Here is a 22,090-nt window from a genome sequence, read left to right as displayed (position 1 = left end):
AGTACGGCTGAGCAATTCATTCGCGAGTGGGGCACGCGAATCAGCACCAGTGGAGGCCACAGTACAACAACCCCCTGAGCCGGAAGATCCACAGCCAGATCAACAACTACTACGCGATCTGGTCTTCCATTACGACGAGGCGATCTCACAGTTCCGCGACACGGACCCTTTGTCGCGCCCCAGGATCCCGAAGTTGCAGCATTCCCGCAGGCTGACAAGTGCAGTAAAGCTCATGAACGAGCACGTTCTTCCGCTGCACTTGGTTGATGCTGAGAACATGGAGGAGCTGCAACTGAAAGTTTACTGTGCTGCTGTGGCGACCGCCAAAAGTTTAGGATACCGTATTAGGCCAAGAGGCGGACTGCTCCAACATCTCCGTGAAAGGCGTGAGCCTCCATGGCGAAGGAGATTGGAGCAACGGATCCTAAACAAGCGCGCCGCAATTGGAAGACTGATGGCGTACAAAAGAGGCAGCAGATCGGCGAAATTATGTCGCCAAGTTGCTGTGATCGTGCGGCCTACTGAACTTCGCCAGCTGGGAGCTCACCAGCTGACGGAAAAACTCGACACACTGGTACAGCAATTGAGCGTCCTTACAAAACGGCTGAAACGTTACTCTGACTCTGCAAAGCGCCAGGAACAAAATCGGATGTTCAGAGATAACGAGAAAGCGTTCTACGACCACATTAGCGACGAGAAGCCCGACTACCGCGAAGGTTTGCCAGATATTAGCGATGTGACGAACTTCTGGGCTGGTATTTGGGAGACCCCAGTAGAACATCGCGACGGGCAAATGTGGTTAAGACGGGAGGAGAAGAGTTGTGGTGAAATTGGAGAGATGCCAGCTATCATCGTCGGAGAGAACGATGTCCGCGAAGCCTCGCGGTACCTGAGGAACTGGGCAGCACCGGGCCCCGATGGTGTCCAGAACTTTTGGCACAAGAAGCTGACCGTCGCACATCCAAAGATAGCTGAGTGCTTCAACAAGGTGCTACGTGACCCACACAACCTTCCTGAATTCGCCACCCGTGGCGTCACCTTCCTCCTCCCGAAAGACAGCAACACATTGAACCCATCAAAGTACAGACCGATAACGTGCCTATCGAGTCTGTACAAAATACTGAGCAGCATAATTACCGCCAAAGTTTCTGCTCACTGCGAACAGCATCACATCATCGCAGAAGAGCAGAAAGGATGCAGGAAAAATACGCATGGCTGCAAAGACCAGGCCATCATCGACGCAGCCATAGTCGGCCAGGCGGTATATAACCAGCGGAACCTAAGTATGGCCTACATCGATTACAGGAAGGCTTATGACTCCATACCTCACTCGTTTCTCGTCCGGGTATTGGAGCTCTACAAAATTGATCCCGTCGTCGTTAGGTTCCTGCAGCATGCGATGAGGCAGTGGAGTACGTCTCTGCACCTCAGTGATGGGGAAAATGTGTTGCAGTCTAGAACGCTGCAGATAAAGAGGGGGATATTCCAAGGCGACTCTTTCAGCCCGCTTTGGTTTTGTCTGGCACTGAACCCCCTCAGTAGGACGCTCAATAGAAACGGTCATGGCTATAAAATAAGGTATGGCGACGGCGCCCACGAAGAAGTGACCCATACCTTTTACATGGACGATCTCAAGGTCTACGCTGATTCACGTCAGCGTCTAGGTGTAGCTATCCGGGTTGTCGAAGACATAAGCAGGGACATCTGTATGGAGTTCGGCCTCGACAAGTGTCGCTGTGTCCACCTGCTGAAAGGACAACTTACCGAATCCGGAGGCTACGAGGTCTATGACGGCGAGTTTATAAGAGACATGGTTCGTGGCGAATCCTATAAATATCTTGGATTCCGACAGCTCACCGGGATTCGCCACTCCGACATCAAGACGGAGCTGCGAGACAAGTTCTTGAGTCGAGTGAACTGTGTCCTGAGGACTTTCCTCAACGCGGGGAACAAGGTACGCGCGATCAACACATTCGCGGTTCCCCTGCTGACCTTCAGTTTTGGTGTAGTCAAATGGAGCAAAACTAACCTAGAGGACCTTGAGAGGAGGATGAGGAAAGCATTCAAAGAGGCCGGAATGCACCATCCTCAATCGGCACTGGAGAGAGTTTCACTACCACGCAAAGAAGGGGGACTTGGAATCGTCGACATTTCTGCACTGTGTGTTGCCCAGGTACGACAACTGCGCGAGTACTTCGCAGAACGCGCCAACCAAAACGCGCTATACCGGGCTGTCTGCGCCGCCGACAGAGGATACAGCGCTCTGCACTTGGCGCAAGCGGAGTACCAACTCAACTGCAATCTGCAGACAGTGGAGGAGAAGATTGCAGCTTGGAAGCAGAAGGCAGTGCATGGTGCCCACCCCCATCAACTGGACCGGCCACACGTCGACAAGGCCGCATCTAATCTGTGGCTAACGCGTGGTGAACTCTCTTCAGTAGTAGAAGCCGACATGATAGCCATCCAGGACAGGATAATGCCGACGAGAAACTGCAGGCGGTACGTCTGGCATCAAGACGTTGATGACATTTGCCGGATGTGCCATCAACCAGGTGAAAACATAGAGCACATTATGGGAGGCTGTCCCGTTTTGGCCAACGCAGCCTACACCGAGCGCCACAACAACGTGGCCCGTATTGTTCATCGACAACTGGCGCTCCAATGTGCTCTACTGGAAGACAACGTACCAAACTACCGGTACCTGCCTGCACCTGTCCTGGAAAATGACCGTTTCAAGCTGTACTGGGATCGCACTGTTCTGACCGACCTCTCGATCCACCACAACCGCCCAGATATAATGGTTTACGACAAGAGCGACCGCAAAGTCACCATCATCGATGTCGCTATTCCACTGAACCAGAATCTGGAGGAGACCCACGGTCGCAAAATCTGCAAGTACCGACCATTGGCCGTGGAGCTCAAGGAACTGTGGGGGCTAAGGGAGGTCCCAAGAATTGTTCCAGTCGTTCTCTCTGGAACTGGAATTATCCCGAAGACACTTCTGGAAGCGCTAAAGGTGTTGAACATCGAGAAGGAATTGGCCGGCATCCAAAAGTCGGTCATCCTTAGCACCTGCGCGATTGTCCGACAATTCCTCGGTCAGGACTAAAACAGCACGAGCATGCAGATACGTGCATTCCGCAGAGCCTAGTCCCCCTTTGGCATTCAGAAGCCCGGGGGCAGGTGAAAATTCTGGCTAGGTTCGCCTAGTTAAGAAGTGAGATAAGTCTGCCAAAAAAAAAAATAATAATAATAATAATAATCTGCCAAAGAAAATGATGAAATCTGCTACAACACTCTACATGTTTTCAACATCGGAATATTTATGTTTCCGAAATATCTCTGATCTATGTAAAAAGATCTGTCGAAAAATTAGCCCTGATTTTGCTCAAAATGCGAGGCAAAATCAGACTTAAAGGGTGTGTCACATCAAATTGCATCACGGAAAAAACGCTGTAGAAATTTAATTTTTAGGAATTATATCTTCAGCTTTCGCTTATAATCAGATAAGAGTGTATAGATCACGTTGGCCATGCTTCACTGTAAATTTTTCGTAGATTTGGAAAAATGTCGTCAAACGAAAAAGAGCGTCGTGAATTAATCCTGTGCACTCATTTCGAGAATCCGGAGTTGTCGGGACATCGGTAAGATGCTGGGAATCATCTAATCCACGGTCAGCAGAGTACTAAAATGATACTTCGAGAACCTAACCATCGACCGGAAGGTTAAGAACGGCAAAAATGGATGCTCCGTCAGTGAAAAAGATCTCAAGCGCGTAGTTTAGCAGTTTAGACGTGATCCGAGAAGTTCGGTCCGGGATGTCGCCAATAAGCTGAATTTGTCAAGTTCATTCGTCCAGCGGACCAAGCAGCGGGAGGGCCTGCGTACATACAAGGTTCAGAAGGCTCCTAACCGCGACGGAAGGCAAAACATGGTGGGGAAGACGCGAGCCCGGAAGCTGTACACCGAAATGCTGACGAAGCCGCATTGCCTGGTAATGGACGACGAAACCTACGTCAAAGCGGACTTTCGTCAGCTGCCGGGCCTGTTGTTCTTCTCCGCAGAGGACAAATTCAGCGTTCCGGAGGAGATTCGCAAGCAGAAACTATCCAAGTTTGCCAAAAAGTACATGGTGTGGCAAGCGATCTGCTCTTGCGGAAAGCGGAGCGCCCCCTTCGTGATGACCGGCACGGTAAACGGGCAGGTTTACCTTAAGGAGTGCCTACAGAAGCGCTTACTACCACTATTGAAGCAGCACGAGGGCCCGACCATCTTCTGGCCGGATCTCGCTTCGTGCCACTATTCAAAGGACGTGTTGGAGTGGTACGAAGCCAACGGGGTCACCTTCGTGCCAAAGGCCCAACGCGCCGGAGCTTCGCCCAATAGAGAAATATTGGGCGATTAGGAAGCAGTCCCTCCGGAAGAACCCAAAAGTTGTCAAATCGGAGGCGGACTTCAAGAGAAAATGGATTTCTGTTCAAAAAAAACTACAACCTGACGTTGTACAGAACCTTATGGACGGGGTAAAGAGGAAAGTGCGAGCATACGGGCTTGGGCTCGAAGTATGAATAAAAAGAAAATGCCAAAAGTTGTTTAATAGTTTTTATTTTACTGTCTAAAATTTTCAAAAGGATCGGTCTACTGGGCGAATTTCTACAGTTTTTTTTCCGTCATGCAATTTGATGTGACACACTTTAATTAAATGAAAGATCAAAATCTCAAAAACACTCAATTTTCCATTTTTTAAGATATATTAAGCTAGGGAAAAAGAAATCCATAATTTTCTCGGTAGATAATGATAATAATAATAATAATAGAGGTCCTGCCTCATTTCCCTACATAGGTTTGAGTTGGTGAGATTATTTGAAAAACATAACCACTGTGGAAAAAACGAACTGATTTAATCTACAGATATGAAATCTCCTTTTTGTGCTATCGGACTCTCACTCAGCTTCATCTGTTCAAAAGTTTCATTGGAATGCTTGTAACAAGTAAACAGTAAATCTTTCAGTTTTATCAAGTCACATAAAGACGCGTTTGTTGTCCCGTCAAGCCATCCCACAGCATCTTCTGAGTTGACTGAAATGGCTGCAGTGATCGGCATCTCGCTCAATATCGATCATACAATTTCAAATTAATGCTCGTTGTCAAGGTAATATTTCACACTAAAAAAATCTTTTGCTGTTTTTTGTTTCTTTCATTCAGTTGTGAGTTACAGGATGTTAACAATGGAAGTCAACAAAGAGAAAATTCGGTACATTTAACACTCTTTTTTTGAGAAAGGCGAAAATGCAGGCCAGACCTTTGAAAATGTGAATGGTGTTTCTGGTGCCGATACTGTAACAACGTGCAGTTTAGTTTTTTTAATTTTATTTATTTTTTTTATTTTTTTAAGTGCAAAACACTAAAATCAGATCTCTACTGTCAACAACTGGACCGTTTGAAGCTAGCGATTAACCAGATACGTCCAGAATTGGAAAACAGAGCAGGTGTTGTGTTCCATCAGGACAACACAAGGCCACTAAATTGACTCGCCAGAAACTCCGGGAGCTTGATTGGGATGTTTTAATGCATCAACCATATAGTCCGTACCTGGCTTCAAGCGATTACCACCTTTTTCTCGCGTTGCAAAATATTATTATGGAAAAACTAGCTGACCCGGCAAACGTTGTTCTGCCAAATAAATTATTTCTAGTGAATATTTTGGTGATTGAATAAATAATAACTAATATATTGTAAGTATATTCGAATGGTTATTCGTTTTTGATTCATTCGTTGATGAAGATCAAATGAATATATGGCGATAAGAGCTATGACATACAAAGGAAATGAGCGCTTTAGACGATGACTGCCGACAACAATAAAAAAACAAATCATTCAAACCATATTATTCCAATGTATTCATTTTCGTAAGTGATATGTTTGATGTAAAGTGGTAATATGTTAATATATAAAAAATATATTAAGTTTATATGTAAAATGTGAAGTGAGAGAAAGTAATGTATTTCTGTCTTAAAGTAGAAAATGAAATAATGAAAATCAATATTATTTTTGTTCAATTACGATCTCGTTAGTGAAAAATAGGTTTCCTGAATGGACAGCCAAGTTCATGACTGTTGGGTCCAGTTCATGAATTGTGAAACCAAAGATTTGACAGACAACTTTACTGGTGCTGATATACGGGCCAATTTTTTGGCACATTATTTCGTCGTACTCATTCAATCGAGAAGTAGTCATATCGATATTCTGAATTTGAAACACAGCCATATTGCTTCCCTTATTCACGTATATTTATTTGTATTTAATACGAAAATTGAATGTCTCATTGCTCAGCTGAGGCGAATATGGTACTACCTAACGATTTCCAGTCCGTCAACGTCTGCGGCACTGATATTTGTCAATGGTTGTCCATTTCTTCGTTTTTATATTGGATATCCACCTACCCTTGTGATTGTGTGTTTCCATCTGCAACGCAAGACGGTAAAAACTTCAGATCACCGCATGGACCATGAACCATGTTTGTGGGAACAATATCAAACACTAACGGAATCGGTCTGAAAGCCGATCGGATTCCACGGATTCCACGGATTCGACTCAAATCTAATCGATCCGAAAGCATTTTTACATCGTTAACATTTGGATGAAGATTATTACTCCATGTTGTTTGAATACTTAGATGACATAGTCCGGACCCTCACTCAAATTTGTTTTCTATATTTTTTAATTACATTTCCGCTGAAACTTTAACATAATATAAGAATATTATCAGACACAATTTTCGTACACGGTTTATACCCACTTGCAGAAAATGTATTACTGTGTTACATACAAAACATATATTAGCATATATTAGCTGATTTCCATCAATATTTTTCGTTTTAAAAGCGTGTTTATTCCACCCGAAAATCCGTTTCTATTTGTACAGAAGTTGTACATGAAGCTCAATGTCGTATATGTCAAATTGCCATGCATTGTCACATTTTCACAACTTGATTAGACTTGAGCCGAACGGATTACAGAATGAAAAATGCGATCCGTTTGAGTTATTCTGACTCGACGGTATTTCAGAATACGGGTGAATAGTTGATGAGTAGACGGATCTGGAATTTCCGAGGCGATTAAACTATCGATTTCCATAACAACGCATTGCTTTTTAGCCTGAAAATAGGTTTCCAGTAGCTCGTCGATGCCCCTAGCTTTAGACGAATTGAGGTGCCTTCCTCATGTGTGGGTGAAAGTTCGATGAAGCGTACGTACCGCCATTTGTCATTTAACAATGTAAATAAATTAGTCCTGTTGGAAAATTGAACGTCGGTTAATTTTTTATTCGAATTTTTTGTGTACAAAAATACTAAAATCGCGAAATAAAAAAAAATAAATGGGACGAGATGAAAATTTGGGTTCTTACGTTTTTTTTCTGAAACCTAATTTAAAAAAAAAATACGCAAAACGTTTATTCAGAAAAATGATCTTTTGCATAGTGTCACCCTAATCAGTATCCACGACACGAGATTTTTATATATAGAGATTAACTTTAGAATCGCCTCACGGGAGGCGATCTGGCGTAGTTGTAACATCCATACCTCTCACGCAAAGGTCACGAGTTCAATTCTTACTCCCGACATTCTTTCAAAAATGGGAGTAGTGACGTACCACATATATGCTGAGTCACTATAATAGAGAAAAAAATCGGCGCACCAGTTTTCGATCTTTTTACATCAAATAAAAAGAATCCGAATTAAATTTGTATGATTTTTTAAAAACTTCTAGACGAAAATTTTGTGAAAAAAATGTTTTTATTGTTTATTATGCGTCGATAAAAGAAACCCTTGCTTTTTATGAAAATTTTATAGTTTTTTTTTTTTTTTTTATCTGTATTATAGTGATTTTCAACTCATTAGGCTGGTTCGTGGAAGAATGTCGGAGTGAGAATTGAACTCGTGACCTTTAGCGTGAGAGGCATGGATGTTACCACTACGCCAGATCGCCTCCACATTTTATAAAGATGTGACAGAACAGATAAAGCGTTCCTGAGATTTTCATATTTTGTTTAAAAAAAATCTCAGCTTTTCAATGTGATATATATATATATATATATATATATATATATATATATATATATATATATATATATATATATATGATGAACAAAAAATATATTTTAAAATTTTATTATTTTAACGAGTTGGTCTTATGGTTTATTTTTGGATGTCAAAATGTGACCATTTTATAGTCGAATTTCCGATTATCGTCTTGTTTTCAAATAAATAATCTTTGGAAGTTGAGAGCGGCGTGGATATTGTACGAGCGCTTCCCGTGAATTGTGCTTTCACTCTTGTTGGCGGCTCAATGGAGTGCGCAACAATATCGGTATGGAGCTCAATCCCAAGCAAAGCAGCTTCACAGCTTTAAATTCAGATTCTGCTTCCGAGTGAGATTTGAAAGCGATTCATGGAATTCCTACTTCATGATGAACTGTAACACAAAGCTCGCTTTCCGAAACTTCGTAGTTGCAATTTTATAAAGCGACGTTTTCAGTTCGCTGTCAGTTAATCATAACATGTGTCCAGTTTGAATTGCTTTAAAAATTTCTATTTCCTCTTTAAACGATTTTGATCGTTTTTGTAATTTCCGATGAAAATGACCAATGCACTCCAACATTCCCTCCTTCATTGTTGGCTCGAAGGTCGTTAGCCTGGTTTGCTTATGTTATGAAGAATTCTCCTTTCAGTACTAAATGTTTAATCGTTGGATTTTAATAAAAACCTTTTGAATAGCCATTTCAACTAGATTGTTCTTTTCTACAGCAAGAAACATTACCAGTGCATTGTGTCTGTTCACAACGTTACTCCAAGATGGTCCTTTGGTTTGCAAATAGTCTGCGCTAGATCTACCTCATGTTATAGAACGCACCAGAAGCACAGATAACACAGAAGTATTAAATAATAAACTGCTGGTAGAAGGGACCGAGCAATTGATCTAGTATTCGAGTCGCATAAAACTCCAGTGTCTGTTATCAGCTAATGAATTGGTTTGGCAGCATTATAATGAGCACTCCATCGAGTTTACGACAATCTTTTTAACATCACATCTGTATGACTCAGAAACATATCTCAGCAATCAGTTAAAACTGTGAAAATCGAGTAAACAGATTAAACAGTTCTCAAAAATATCACAACTGTAGATTCTCAGCAAAATCATGTTGTTCTCATAAACTTAAAGAATTGTTAACAAACCGTACGGGTTTTTTTTTGGTTTTGCTTCCTCAACAAAACCTGAACTCCTTCATTTGATCCTGGCATGGATGGAGCGGTCGATATACTGTGAACCAGTTGTTGAAGGTTGTTGTTATTCAAATCTGCCGCTTTTCCCACCCAAAACGAAGAAAATAGAAGTGGATTATATCTGTGGTATAACCGCAAGGTTAACACAGGACTATCGTTGGCTTAGTAATCATTTGTTTGAAGTTGTATCTAAATCAATTCTCAATAAATGGATATTTGGTTGGTTTTCCCTTGGAATCGTCTTGTTCAAATGTATACGAAATAATATACGTTCGCTTGTGTACGATCTCGGCTGTAGAATGACAGAAACTAATAGTGTTCTAAAAGCATAACGTTTGTAGCGCATAAAGGAAAATATTTTTAAAAAACTGGGAACAGGTCTTTTTTTGACACTCAAATCCTCAAGACGTGTTTATTCAATCCTCCGTACACTCGAAATATATTTTCTGTAATATAAAAAATCACGGAAACATTAAGTTTACTGTCCAAATGTGCATCACCCCTCGGTGCATTCAAAAGCGAACGATTTTGCATGTCTGTTCATCACGGTATCAAAAGAGAAAGTGACAATAGTTGACCAGCCAACATATTTAGCATCATGCATATACCGAAGACCAATTGAGACTAAAAATAAATTTCAAGAAGCTATCTATGTTTATAATAATTTAAATAGATCACTCTCGAAACAGTTTCGAGCTATTGAAACAAGTTTTTGTGATCAATAATTTAAAAAATATCATTCGTAAACATTTTATCTATCTTATTCGTTATACCACTTCGTAAATCCGGCAGAGAGATATTAACGCTCAAAACCTTGTACCCCGAACGAAACCCCCTCGTTTTCGAGACTTCGAACTTCGAAAAATAGATATGACGATTTTCATCGTCACCCTGAACCATACGTTTTGCCTCGTATTCCGAAAAAACGACAAAGTCCCAGAGCGTCGATTTTTTGACAAAAAAAAAATTTTGAGATGACAGTAGATCTCGACGTTTCATGCAATTTGAAGACATTTGGCATCAAATTTTTTTTTCGAAAACCCCGATTTCCCCTTGGGTGATTTTTTAGTTTTCAAAAAACTCAAACTTTGACCGCTGTGCGACACTAGTAAATGAAGTCCGATTGAGCTGATATTTTGCATAGGGTACTTTTTCGTGGGAATCAACATTTTTAATCAAGTTCGCTTTGAAAATTCGAGATGGCCATTTTCATTGGCACTCTAATACTTATCATGGTCATGGGTGTCACCCCTTTAAGGGTGACACACGGGGCGGAACGCCAAAATCGTTCATTTTTTATTGTTGAGCAGAGAGATTTTAGATTTTCTTTTTACACCCTATATATTCCAGTTAAACGTAGTTCTACGTTAAAAACTATATGAATTCTCGCGTAACTTTTGAAAAGGTCCTATGTAACAAATGTAAACAAATCGAGTTAATGGATGCACGCTATTAGTTTTCAATCATTGAATGTATTACAAAAACAATCGTTCACGTATCTATCTTCTTCATCTTTTTATCGCCGATACAAAAAATATCCAATGTACAGATTCGGATTTTATGCGCCCGGCTGTTACTTCGGACGCCTCTTTTCTCCGAAGCCGGAAACGTTCGAAGTAACAAAGCAGTCAAAACAATACGAAGTCGTACTTCGGTCGTTTTGAGTTTTTGTTCCTTACAGGTGTTGTTACCGATTTTAGTGCAATTCGACGAGTGATAACAATAATAATCTGCCTTTAGAATGAAATGCTGTTATTTGGATTGTTGTTTAGTAGTTAGTTTCAAATTCTTATCGTGCAACGTAATATGTCCAATGTGCAAATGCGGGCAGTCAAAAGGTCCAATGTAACATTTTTCGCTGCTAGTCTTCAACTTTAATCTCAAATCACGGAACAACAGTTACGATTGGTTTTTCAGAGTTATTCTTGACTGCTAGTGGTGAAAGTAGCGATAAAGATCGAAAGCTTTTAATACAATTCGCGGGATAATGTTTGGGTCTTCAACTTCGTTTTTCTCGAGTTGACGAAAATGTTACATTGGAGTATTTCAAAAGTTACGTGAGAATTATTGTTCTGTGATGAAAAAATGTTAACTCTCTGAAAAAAATATGTTAACACCTGCAGTATTTTTGGTTTCTGTCAAAAGTTTTTTTTTTTATCTGTATTATAGTGACTTTCAACTCATTTGGCTGGTTCGTCACTTTTACTTCCATTTTTGGAAGAATGTCGGGAGTGAGAATTGAACTCGTGACCTTTAGCGTGAGAGGCCTGGATGTTACCACTACGCCAGATCGGCTCCCTCTGTCAAAAGTAGAATTTCGGGGAGTAGTTAATTTTTTCGTCCTAAAAAGCTCATAATGTTGGGGTAAAAGGTCGAAAATTGATCATGTGGTTCATTTCTAAAAATTTGAAACACAAACTTACACTCACGCACATCCAAAAAAATTAGAAGATCAAAACCTACAGTGGCTACGAGACAGTTTTATAACTTTAAAGTTATCTCTGAAGCCAGCTCACTAGCTGGATCGAGAGCAGTCTGGGTTAATAATTAACTTAACATTTTTGTTCTACTTCGTTTCCACCAGTACTGTACTTCATATTCCATGAATGCTGTTTTAAAGCTAACAACTTCGTATTTCAGTTCAACATGATAGCAAACCATAAACTGAAGAATAGCCGCTACGGGAGAATAACTATTATACCGCTTTTTTGTCTTTTCTTCCCTTAGATAGATTAAAGGGTTAGTCTGGTGTACAGTTATTCAATAGTTTGTTTAAAAAATATACAATTTTATATAAATTTAAATATTTCCAATTAATTGATGCAAACACCTTTGCGATCTATTATCAAATAGTCGGGTTATAAGGGTTCGAAATCTCGCATTATTTCTTACATGTTCAGTGCCTAGATTTTTATTTCACCTCCCATATCTTCCGGCTAGACATAGTCCTACGTCAAAACAAGGTTTGAACATTTGTAAAATAAGATCTTAGGTTAATCTTAGGTCTACCTACGTTTGATTAGTAGGTTAGGTAGGTAGGCATGATTAGAGAAAAACCAATGTTGGCCAAATTCAATCGAACAGAACGAAGCCTTAACCTAAACCTAAAGGGCCTGGCCGGGTAAGGAAGTAAAAAGTGCCCCCAAACCAAATCACTAGCCGTATGGCAAATATTGTAAAGGATATTAAATAAGAAATTTTGGCGGTTTATTTGAACCCCTATCTGGTTTGACGTAGGATCTATAGTGAAAAACGTACTTTTCGTTAATTTCACGCCATCCTCAAAAGATCCGAGATAAAAATTTGAAAAAAATACTGAATGTGCATCTTACTACGATGTATCAAAAAAAATTATCAAAAAAAAATTTCATCAAAAATTTTAGTACTAAAAAAAATAATGAAATCTTGAAAATTTTTTTTTTGGGATTTAGAGATTCAGTACTACTCTAATTCATATTTTAATGTGTTTCTACGGCTTTTCTAGATATGTGTGATTTTTTTCAGATTTTTTTCAGTGTTGCGCGGTATCAAAAAATTTTTTTTTTATGTTTCCAAAGAGTGGTTAGGTAAGGGAGTAAAAAGTGCCCCCAAACCAAATCACTAGCTGTATGGCAAATATTGTAAAGGATGTTAAATAAGAAATTTTGGTGGTTTATTTGAACCCCTATGTGGTTTGACGTAGGATCTATAGTGAAAAACGTACTTTTTCGTTTATTTCACGCCATCCTCAATAGATCTGAGATAAAAATTTGAAAAAAATACTGAATGTACATCCTACCATGGTGTATCAAGAAAAATTATCAAAAAAAATTTCATCAAAAATTTTTGTACTAAAAAAATATTAAAATTTTGAAAATTTTTTTTTTGGATTTAGAGATTCAGTACTACTCTAATTCATATTCAAATGTACTCTTACGGCTTTTCTAGATTTATAAATATCTTCAAACTGTTTTTTTTTTCAAATATCTAATACTAAAAATAAAATGAAAAAAAATACACAGTACAAAAAAATGTTATAGATTTTCTGGCATTTCGAAATTTTGAAAAAAAAAATATAACTTTGAGACCCACTCCTGCTCAAATTTTTATTTAAATGCGTTCGTATGTGTCTTTTTTCTACATGTGGCGTAATTTTTCCTGAATTTTTAAGAGCATTGTGTGACACAAAATAATTTTCTTCATCGTCTGCATTATTATTTTTATTTTTTTGAAATCGATTATTTTATTGTATTCGTGGTTTTCAATTGAAAGATTAAAATAAAAAAACAAATCGAATTTGTGGTCTCAAAGTTATATTTTTTTTCAAAATTTCGAAATGCCAGAAAATCTATAACATTTTTTTGTACTGTGTATTTTTCTTTTTTATTATTTTATTTTTATTATTAGATATTTAAAAAAAAACAGCTTGACGATATTTATCAATCTAGAAAAGCCGTAAGAGCACATTTAAATATGAATTAGAGTAGTATTGAATCTCTAAATCCCAAAAAAAAATTTTCAAATTTTCATAATTTTTTTTTAATACTAAAATTTTTGATGAATTATTTTTTTGATAATTTTTCTTGATACACCGTGGTAAGATGCACATTCAGTATTTTTTTCAAATTTTTATCTCGGATCTATTGAGGATGGCGTGAAATGCACGAAAAAGTACGTTTGTCACTATAGATCCTACGTCAAACCACATAGGGGTTCAAATAAACCGCCAAAATTTCTTATTTAATATCCTTTACAATATTTGCCATACAGCTAGTGATTTGGTTTGGGGGCACTTTTTACTCCCTTACCTAACCACTCTTTGGAAACATAAAAAAAAAATTTTTTGATACCGCGCAACACTGAAAAAAATCTGAAAAAAATCACACATATCTAGAAAAGCCGTAGAAACACATTAAAATATGAATTAGAGTAGTACTGAATCTCTAAATCCCAAAAAAAAAATTTTCAAGATTTCATTATTTTTTTTAGTACTAAAATTTTTGATGAAATTTTTTTTTGATAATTTTTTTTGATACATCGTAGTAAGATGCACATTCAGTATTTTTTTCAAATTTTTATCTCGGATCTTTTGAGGATGGCGTGAAATTAACGAAAAGTACGTTTTTCACTATAGATCCTACGTCAAACCACATAGGGGTTCAAATAAACCACCAAAATTTCTTATTTAATATCCTTTACTATATTTGCCATACAGCTAGTGATTTGGTTTGGGGGCACTTTTTACTCCCTTACCCGGCCAGGCCCTTTGAAATCTTAACGTCGGGACTTGGAATCACGTTAAGAAGCTTAAATTTCGGTCTGGAATTAAAAATCTGAAATTTAACTCTCAGTATACAGATCTCAGATATAAAGTACAGATTCTTAATTCTAGACGGAAATTTCAGTTTCAAAAAGTGAATTGTTTAGATTTAAATTTCCTAGAATTTTTAACTTGTATCTAGCGTTGGGATTGTGAGTATACATGGGAGTATAACTTGAGAATCCGTATCTTTGCTTCTTTGCTTTGTTTCGACGAAAATACACAATAGATTCAATTGACGATCCTTCAACTCGATTGGCTATTAGCAGCACATGTGTTAAAACATTGGTCATTAAAGTTACCTTGCATACTTAATATCTCCAAGAAAATTTAACCGCTTTTTTAAAAGGGCCAAAGTTTTTTCTTAATTTTTTGCAAAAATTTCTAACTCAGAAAGATCTACAAAAAATTGTCAAAAATTGAAATGTAGGAAATTGGTAAAATTCTCATGAAAAAATACCATTTTTTTCATACCACTAAATTTTTTTTTTTAAATTTCAAAATTGAAACCATTTTTTCACAAAAACATATTTTTTTTTAAATCCCAAAAAATAAAAAGTAAATGTTTTTTTTTAAATCCCAAAAAAAAATTAAATTCCAAAAAAGTTTTTCAAACGCCAACTTTTCGTTTTTTTTGTTTTGAAAAAATACAACTAATACTGATTTTGATTTTTTCCATCACTATGGCGGAGCAGCTCACGCCTCAGCAGTTGTGGTCGTAAAATTAATGGAAATAGGGTTCCAAATCAGACTACCGTTTGTTCCCCAGTTTGAAAAATTGGTTGGAGGGAAACGAGGAGGTAATTTCAGAAATGAATGGTTACTTTTGAGAACCTATTTTCGGAAAGGATCAACAAACCAAAGCAGCGTTGGGCGAAATGTATAAGCCTAACAGGATGTTGAAGAATGAAGAAGGTTTACTCCAAACATTTTTTTTAAATTTTTGCACGAACTTTTAAAACGACCCTCGTAAACATTATGTCGCAATAAATTCAACCCGTTTTTCTGAGCATAAAAACAATATTGAGATACCGGCTCTTGAATCTGCGAATCTCTTTACCACTGCCACAAGCAATAGTAAAGCAAACAAACAAAAACAGACCAAACCAAACAAACCATTCTATATAGGAAAATGGAAGGCGGTAGGTAAATGACAACATAATAATTACAGTTATGTCGCAAGGGGACCGCCGCGAGAAATATGCCACGTGAGACGACGACACTCGTTGCCACCAAATCGATGATGTGTGACCAACCAAACCATAACTGAAACTGTAGAAAGCTATTATCCACGGTCCCCAAGCCTAGCAGCGGATTATTGTCGATTGAAGAAGGCGAAGTTGAATCCGGGATAGAGTCCAAAGCAGAAATTCAATGGCAGGAAGTGCTGTTCATATCGGGAGCAATGGTTAATCGGTGGATGACTTTGATTTACTCGATCGATCAATGCACCTGTGGTGTGTTTTCCGGTTTGACCCATCGGCACGTTTCAATTGTTTTCTTTGTGCTCAAGGTGTTCATTAGAGGGCTTAGATCATTTCCTGGGGTTGTTTGATGGAATCATCAGACAGAGAAGTATAAAAATAATCAAATCATAGGAAATAACAGCTACACAGCACTATTCAATCATTCAATTTCATCAAAATATATACATAACTTCTTGAGATAACCACATACACACGATACTTCCTTCAGTCAGTTCGTGACGTGACATATGGCATAATAATCATTCTCAATATAAACAATTGTTAAACCAGAGCATAACTGAACTGCAATCGCCAATTGCCTCTTGTCACGAAACGAATAAATTGGTATTCTAAATGCCTTCATTGTCCCACCATTAGGTGAGACAGAATCAGGACCAGGAGTTCCGCACCGAGTGCAATTTAAGCACTACTTGACCAACAACAAGCCACCAGTCGCAAGTGGTGTTCGCGTTGTGTCCACTCGGGCTGCTGGCATTGAGGAATGTGTGCAAAACATTGAAGAACGAACAAAAAAACAGACAAAACAAATAATACGCCAGCATATTGAGCACAGCAATGGCTTACCTTTCACGCCTTTGGTTCTGGGTTCTGCTGCGGCAGTTGTACATGCCCAATGGCCAAGCGATAATCCATTAGAAAACCAAACGGACTCTCTGTAATGAAATAAATGGGGTAAAATGATAGACAAACGGGCGGTTTGGATTTAATCTAAGGTATGGCTTCAATACGTGAGGTTAAACGAATGGAAATAAAACTTGAAACGTGCGAATTCTTGTTTTCAATAGCAAAATCATTGGGAACGAATATTTGGTTTCGGAAACTACAAATGCGCCGTTAGAATCCAATGAAGCACCATCTGAGTCTGAGTGGCGATAAACTGTGAGACGGCGTTTGGGAAAAAGATGGTATTAAAGGCTAACCACTTGACTACAGAAATCACTTCAACTGAATTTGTAATAATAAAAACCGATCCGTTAGCTGTCGGAGGAAAGATTCGCCTTTTCGACACGTCAATTATGTAGAAGGTTTGGATCGTCGCATCGTTTTGCTTCGATGGGAAGTCTATTTGTAGCGTGCGTATAGGTCGCATGCTACATGTTGCCTGGAAGTTTCCTAAACGTTATCCCGGCTTCAAATGTACAACTGTTTGTTTTTGTCTTTATTATAGAGATTTTCAGCCTTAGGCTGGTTCATCTCTTGTGTACAACTGTTAAGGAAAATGAATGCCTATGTATTTTCAAATTTTCGCAATAAACCGTCGATTAAGTGAATGAACATTCCCTTCAATTTGTAGTATGATTTCAAACCCCGTTCCAAAGTCCATCTTAAAACTCCCAATATACAAATTATCCTTCTCCTCATAAGCAGTTGATTGTTTCAAAATAAATGACTCATGCGTGGTCACTTCAATTTACGATTCCCACGAAACATTCCTCAAGCGCAACTGCATTATTTCGTTAATTGTTTTTCTCCCACATTCGTCCATGCCAACATGCGCGGGCGATATGAATGCACCCTTACATCATGTCGCGCGCAGCTAAAGGCAATAAACCAGAAACCAAAACAAACCCAGTTCTATTCTGATTAAATACGCGACCGTACACAAAGTCGTCGTGACACTTTACGATTTCCCATGAAATCGATATGCGCGCTTATGAGCGCAGTAAGCAATTTTATTTCTTGACACCATTCACATCGAACACTGCATTCGATTGATTGGCTATTCCCCTTTGAAATCGACTTGGCTCCTCCCAATGAAACTCTCCACAAACTGTTGGCTAAGTTAGCTTAAGACACATGTAACTAGCATTAAGACAGTTCTTGTATGACACTCGACGCGGATGCACGCGTGGAGTGACGAGAAATGAATAAAACCCTTTTTGAATAAAAGTATAAAGCAAATATAAGACATGGCGACCGTGAAATTAAACCTGCAATCTTCGGAAGTGATTTATGTGAAGAATATTGAAAATAAGTACAAGGCCGCGTGTGATGAACAATATTGGTGATGTGAACAATATTATTGGCATTACAATATAAACTATATAATTACATGGCGAGTGGTAAACTTGAGTGCAATTACCGCCACAGCTCAATGGAAAAGCCAAAATAAAAGTATGAGAAGAAAAGTTAAGGAAAGGGAGAAAAATCCCCGAAGTTTGTGTAATCAACTTTAGCGCAGACTGAAAAAAAAAATATATATGAAATATATATTTATTATGGACAACTGGACAAGCTTAAATAGTGAATATTAAGTGTCGTGCCAACAGGCGAGTGATAATTCGAACAGCAAACATTGGAACAATAGCGAAATCTAAACAAATAGTGCTGGGAGAAATTCAAAAAGTGTTACAAACAATGTGATCGGAAAAGTGCCAGAAAAGCGGTGTAATATAAATACTGACACTGAATAGGAGGGAAACAAAATAAAAAAAAAACTCCTTACGAAAATAATTTCAATGAAGATCAAACCAAAAGTGCTGGGAGAAAATCAACAGAGACAACTTATTTTCCCATGTGAATAAAATGAAAAGTTAACCTTAATAAGGAGATAAATGAACAGAAGCAGGAACATCGGAAGGCGAGACCATTGTCAGCAATAAGGAACTGACAGGCGGGACCAACAGAGAGCAGAAGGAGCTAAATCTGGAATGAAACCGACGATATGAAGTAAGCAATTGAAACTGATGTATATCAAAATAAAACGTACAGCACTTATCGAACTGAACGCATAGGCTAGAATGATTATATGTTTCTTTATGAAGTGTTCGAATTACATACCCTCGGTTACAAAGTATTTATAAAAATTATTTCCAAATAATGAGTTTTGATAATAATATATTCGGTATAGAAACAATAAATTTCGATACATTTACCAATGACTATAATGTATAATGCATAATGAAAAACAATGCATGTAATTAATTGAATATGCTTCGAGAAAGTAGAAATGGGCCTGTTTGACAAGAAAACTATTCAAAATACAGGAGACCCACAAGTAAATATCCTAAACCACGTGGAACAACACACTTTATTCCACGAAACGCAAGAGTTATTATTATGGATTATACTTGCGATTTTATTAATATTTGCTTTCATTAAACTATACAAGAATTATAAGCAGTGTGTACGTAAAGAAGCACTGAAAGCTGCACAGTCGGCACAAACTATGGCATCAATTGCCTAAAGCTTTAGACTATATATGAATGGCCGCTAATAGAATAACTTAATATACAAAAATTACAGCAAAGAAATAATATCATAAGAAAATAATATAACGAAAATTATATATTATTTTTTTTTACCTCTACTTCAAAAATCTTATAAAAATGATTAAAGACGATTTTGAAGATTTTCTGAAATTATTAGCCGATGTAAGCAAAGGAAAGGGCGAAGGAGCTTTCGCACCTGATATAGTAGTATTTGGAGAAAATACTAAACTCGAATCGTATGAAGAATTACTAGACAGAATAGATGAATTACCCGGATGTGATCCGATTACGTGGCTAAAACTTCCCGGCCAGAAAGAGAGAAGACGACAAAGATTGGCCGAAGCAAAAAGGAATAGAAGGCAAATGAAAAATAATCAATAAAATAATATATATATTTTTTCGCAAATTTGTTCTTACCATTAGTCCGAAAAGATAAAATTCTGAGAATTTATGAATAAAAATGAGTCTTCCTAAATGGAACAACTCAAAGAAATTGAATCATATCTGAAAAAGGGATATCAGAATTTGAACAAAAATAAAAACAGACCAAGAACTTTACATAATATTGAAGTCAAAAGGCAACAGTTACAAGAAAACTTAGCCAAATATCGAACAATACTAAAATCTTTCGAGTATAGACTTGGAGCTTCAGTCTGGAATGACGAAGTTGAAACTTATGGTGCACTGAAACAAATATATCAGAAGGCCATCAAAATTTTAGATGAATCAGAAGTAATACAAAGGGAATACGATAGTGAACCAGAGACACTTGGTAAATCAAGTGGTTTACTAAAACCCTATAAATTAAGCACTGACGATTCACTATTGAGAGTGAAAAGTGAAATTAATTTAAAACAAAGAAAAATTAAATTTAAAATATTGACAAAAATTTTAATTTGGTATATTAAAATACACAAAGTATCCAACATGGCTCTTAATATTAAAACAGCCGCTGAATTAGCAACGCTGATACCCACTTATGACGGAAACGCAAGTGGTGTTAAATCATTTATAGACGCGGTGAACTTGGCAAAGACCATAGTTCCAATCGAAAGCAAAGCAGCCGCAATTCAAATTATACTAACAAAATTAACTGGAAAAGCGAGAAATTTATTCTCAATATCTCCAACGGATTATGACGAAATAGTCGCAAAAATCCAAACAAATTGCGAAGAGAAATCAAATTCAGACATAGCCTTAGCTAATCTGATGAATTTGAGACTCAAATCGACAAATGAAATCGAGAAATTCACTAAACAACTCGATGAATTGACAGATAAGCTCAAAGATACCTATATAAGAGAACAAATTCCCGACACAGTCGCAAGGAAAATGTCTCAAAAGGTAGCGATCAAAACACTTATCAAAGAAACACCCAACAGAGAGACCAAAATGATGCTGAAAATTGGCAAATTCGACAATTTACAAGAGGCCATCAACGTAATGGTAGAAAATGAAAAGGACAATACTGATTCAAACGCAGTCGTACTGCAGTCGATTAAGGCTAGACAACCAAATCATTATAACACAAACCGAAATTTCAATTACAGAAACCCTATGGTTTATGAAAGAAATAATCAAAGAAATTATTTCCATGGAAGATATCAAGCAAGATATCCAAATAACCTCAATAGAAACCTCAACCGACAATATCCCATTAACCATCAGTATCCTACTAATAGAAATTCAATCCAAAATTCCCGACAACAACCAAATTTCAATCAAAATTTACAACAATACCCTTTTCAACGAAATTTCAATCAAAATCAAAACAGAAACGTTAACAGAAATTTCAATAGAAATAATGTACCAGCGAGAATGTACGTAGTAAATCAGCAAGACATTCCTCGACTGAATAATCATGCAAACAATAATGGATTTCACCCACAAAACGAATCAGATAATACTTGCCAAGCTATGGTACCGTTCAACAACAATATTGCAAATAATGGGAACAATCAAGCAAATACCGATTATTTTTTAGCCAACCAGTAACAATTGCTAACAGATGTCGACTAACTGAACAATTGTTACGGACAGGCATACCGATTTTGACATTAAATTTAAATGCATCAAATTTTATCCAAGTCAAAGTGCACATGACTGGAAATAAAATATGCAACTTGATCATTGACACCGGTGCAGATATTTCGTTGTTCAAAGCACGAAATATTCTCCCAAATCAACATGTAAATATTAACAATAAGATTAAATTAACCGGCATTACGGAAAATAGTGTAGAAACATTAGGTTTAACAAATACATCTTTATGCTTTAATAATACATTAACTTTAAATCACGATTTTCACCTAGTTACCGCAGACTTACCAATTACGGCTGATGGTATTCTAGGTCGAGATTTTTTAATAAATTATAAATGTTTAATAGATTATGAACATTGGCTACTTACATTTAATATAGCCAATATACAAATTTCAGTACCAATAGAAGACAACTTAAATGAAGGCTTCATGCTACCAAGTCGTAGTGAAGTTATCAGAAGGATACCATATTTAAACATTAGAGAGGATATGGTAGTCCATTCAGAAGAAATTTACCCAGGAGTTTTCTGTGGTAACACTATAATTTCACCTTTAAAGCCTTATGTAAAATTTGTAAATACTACGAATAAACCTTTGTACATACATTATTCTAAATTTAAGCCTACATTAAGTATTTTAAACGATTATTCTATTCTTAATGTAAATACCAAAAATATTAATAATAAGAGATCCGAAGAGATTTTTAAAAGCATAAACACGGACAAAATTCCTCCATATGCTAAAGATAAATTTAAAAAATTAATTA

The 22,090-nt window shown here is 37.4% G+C and overlaps 1 protein-coding gene across 3 annotated transcripts in view; it reads right to left on the bottom strand.

Annotated features, from left to right (window-relative positions):
- LOC129777932 (probable serine/threonine-protein kinase nek3) overlaps positions 1-22,090 on the bottom strand; it is a 197,878-nt gene that overhangs the window by 87,813 nt on the left and 87,975 nt on the right. For all 3 annotated transcript variants that reach the window (XM_055784524.1, XM_055784529.1, XM_055784526.1), the window contains one exon: positions 16,635-16,723. The gene's annotated coding sequence lies outside the window, so the exon portion shown is untranslated. The remainder of the gene's footprint in view (positions 1-16,634; positions 16,724-22,090) is intronic.

The sequence above is a fragment of the Toxorhynchites rutilus genome, chromosome 3 (genome assembly GCF_029784135.1).
Source record: "Toxorhynchites rutilus septentrionalis strain SRP chromosome 3, ASM2978413v1, whole genome shotgun sequence".
Lineage (NCBI taxonomy): Eukaryota > Metazoa > Arthropoda > Insecta > Diptera > Culicidae > Toxorhynchites > Toxorhynchites rutilus.
Note: the sequence above shows the minus strand (reverse complement) of the source record. Positions and strands in the feature narration are given on the sequence as shown.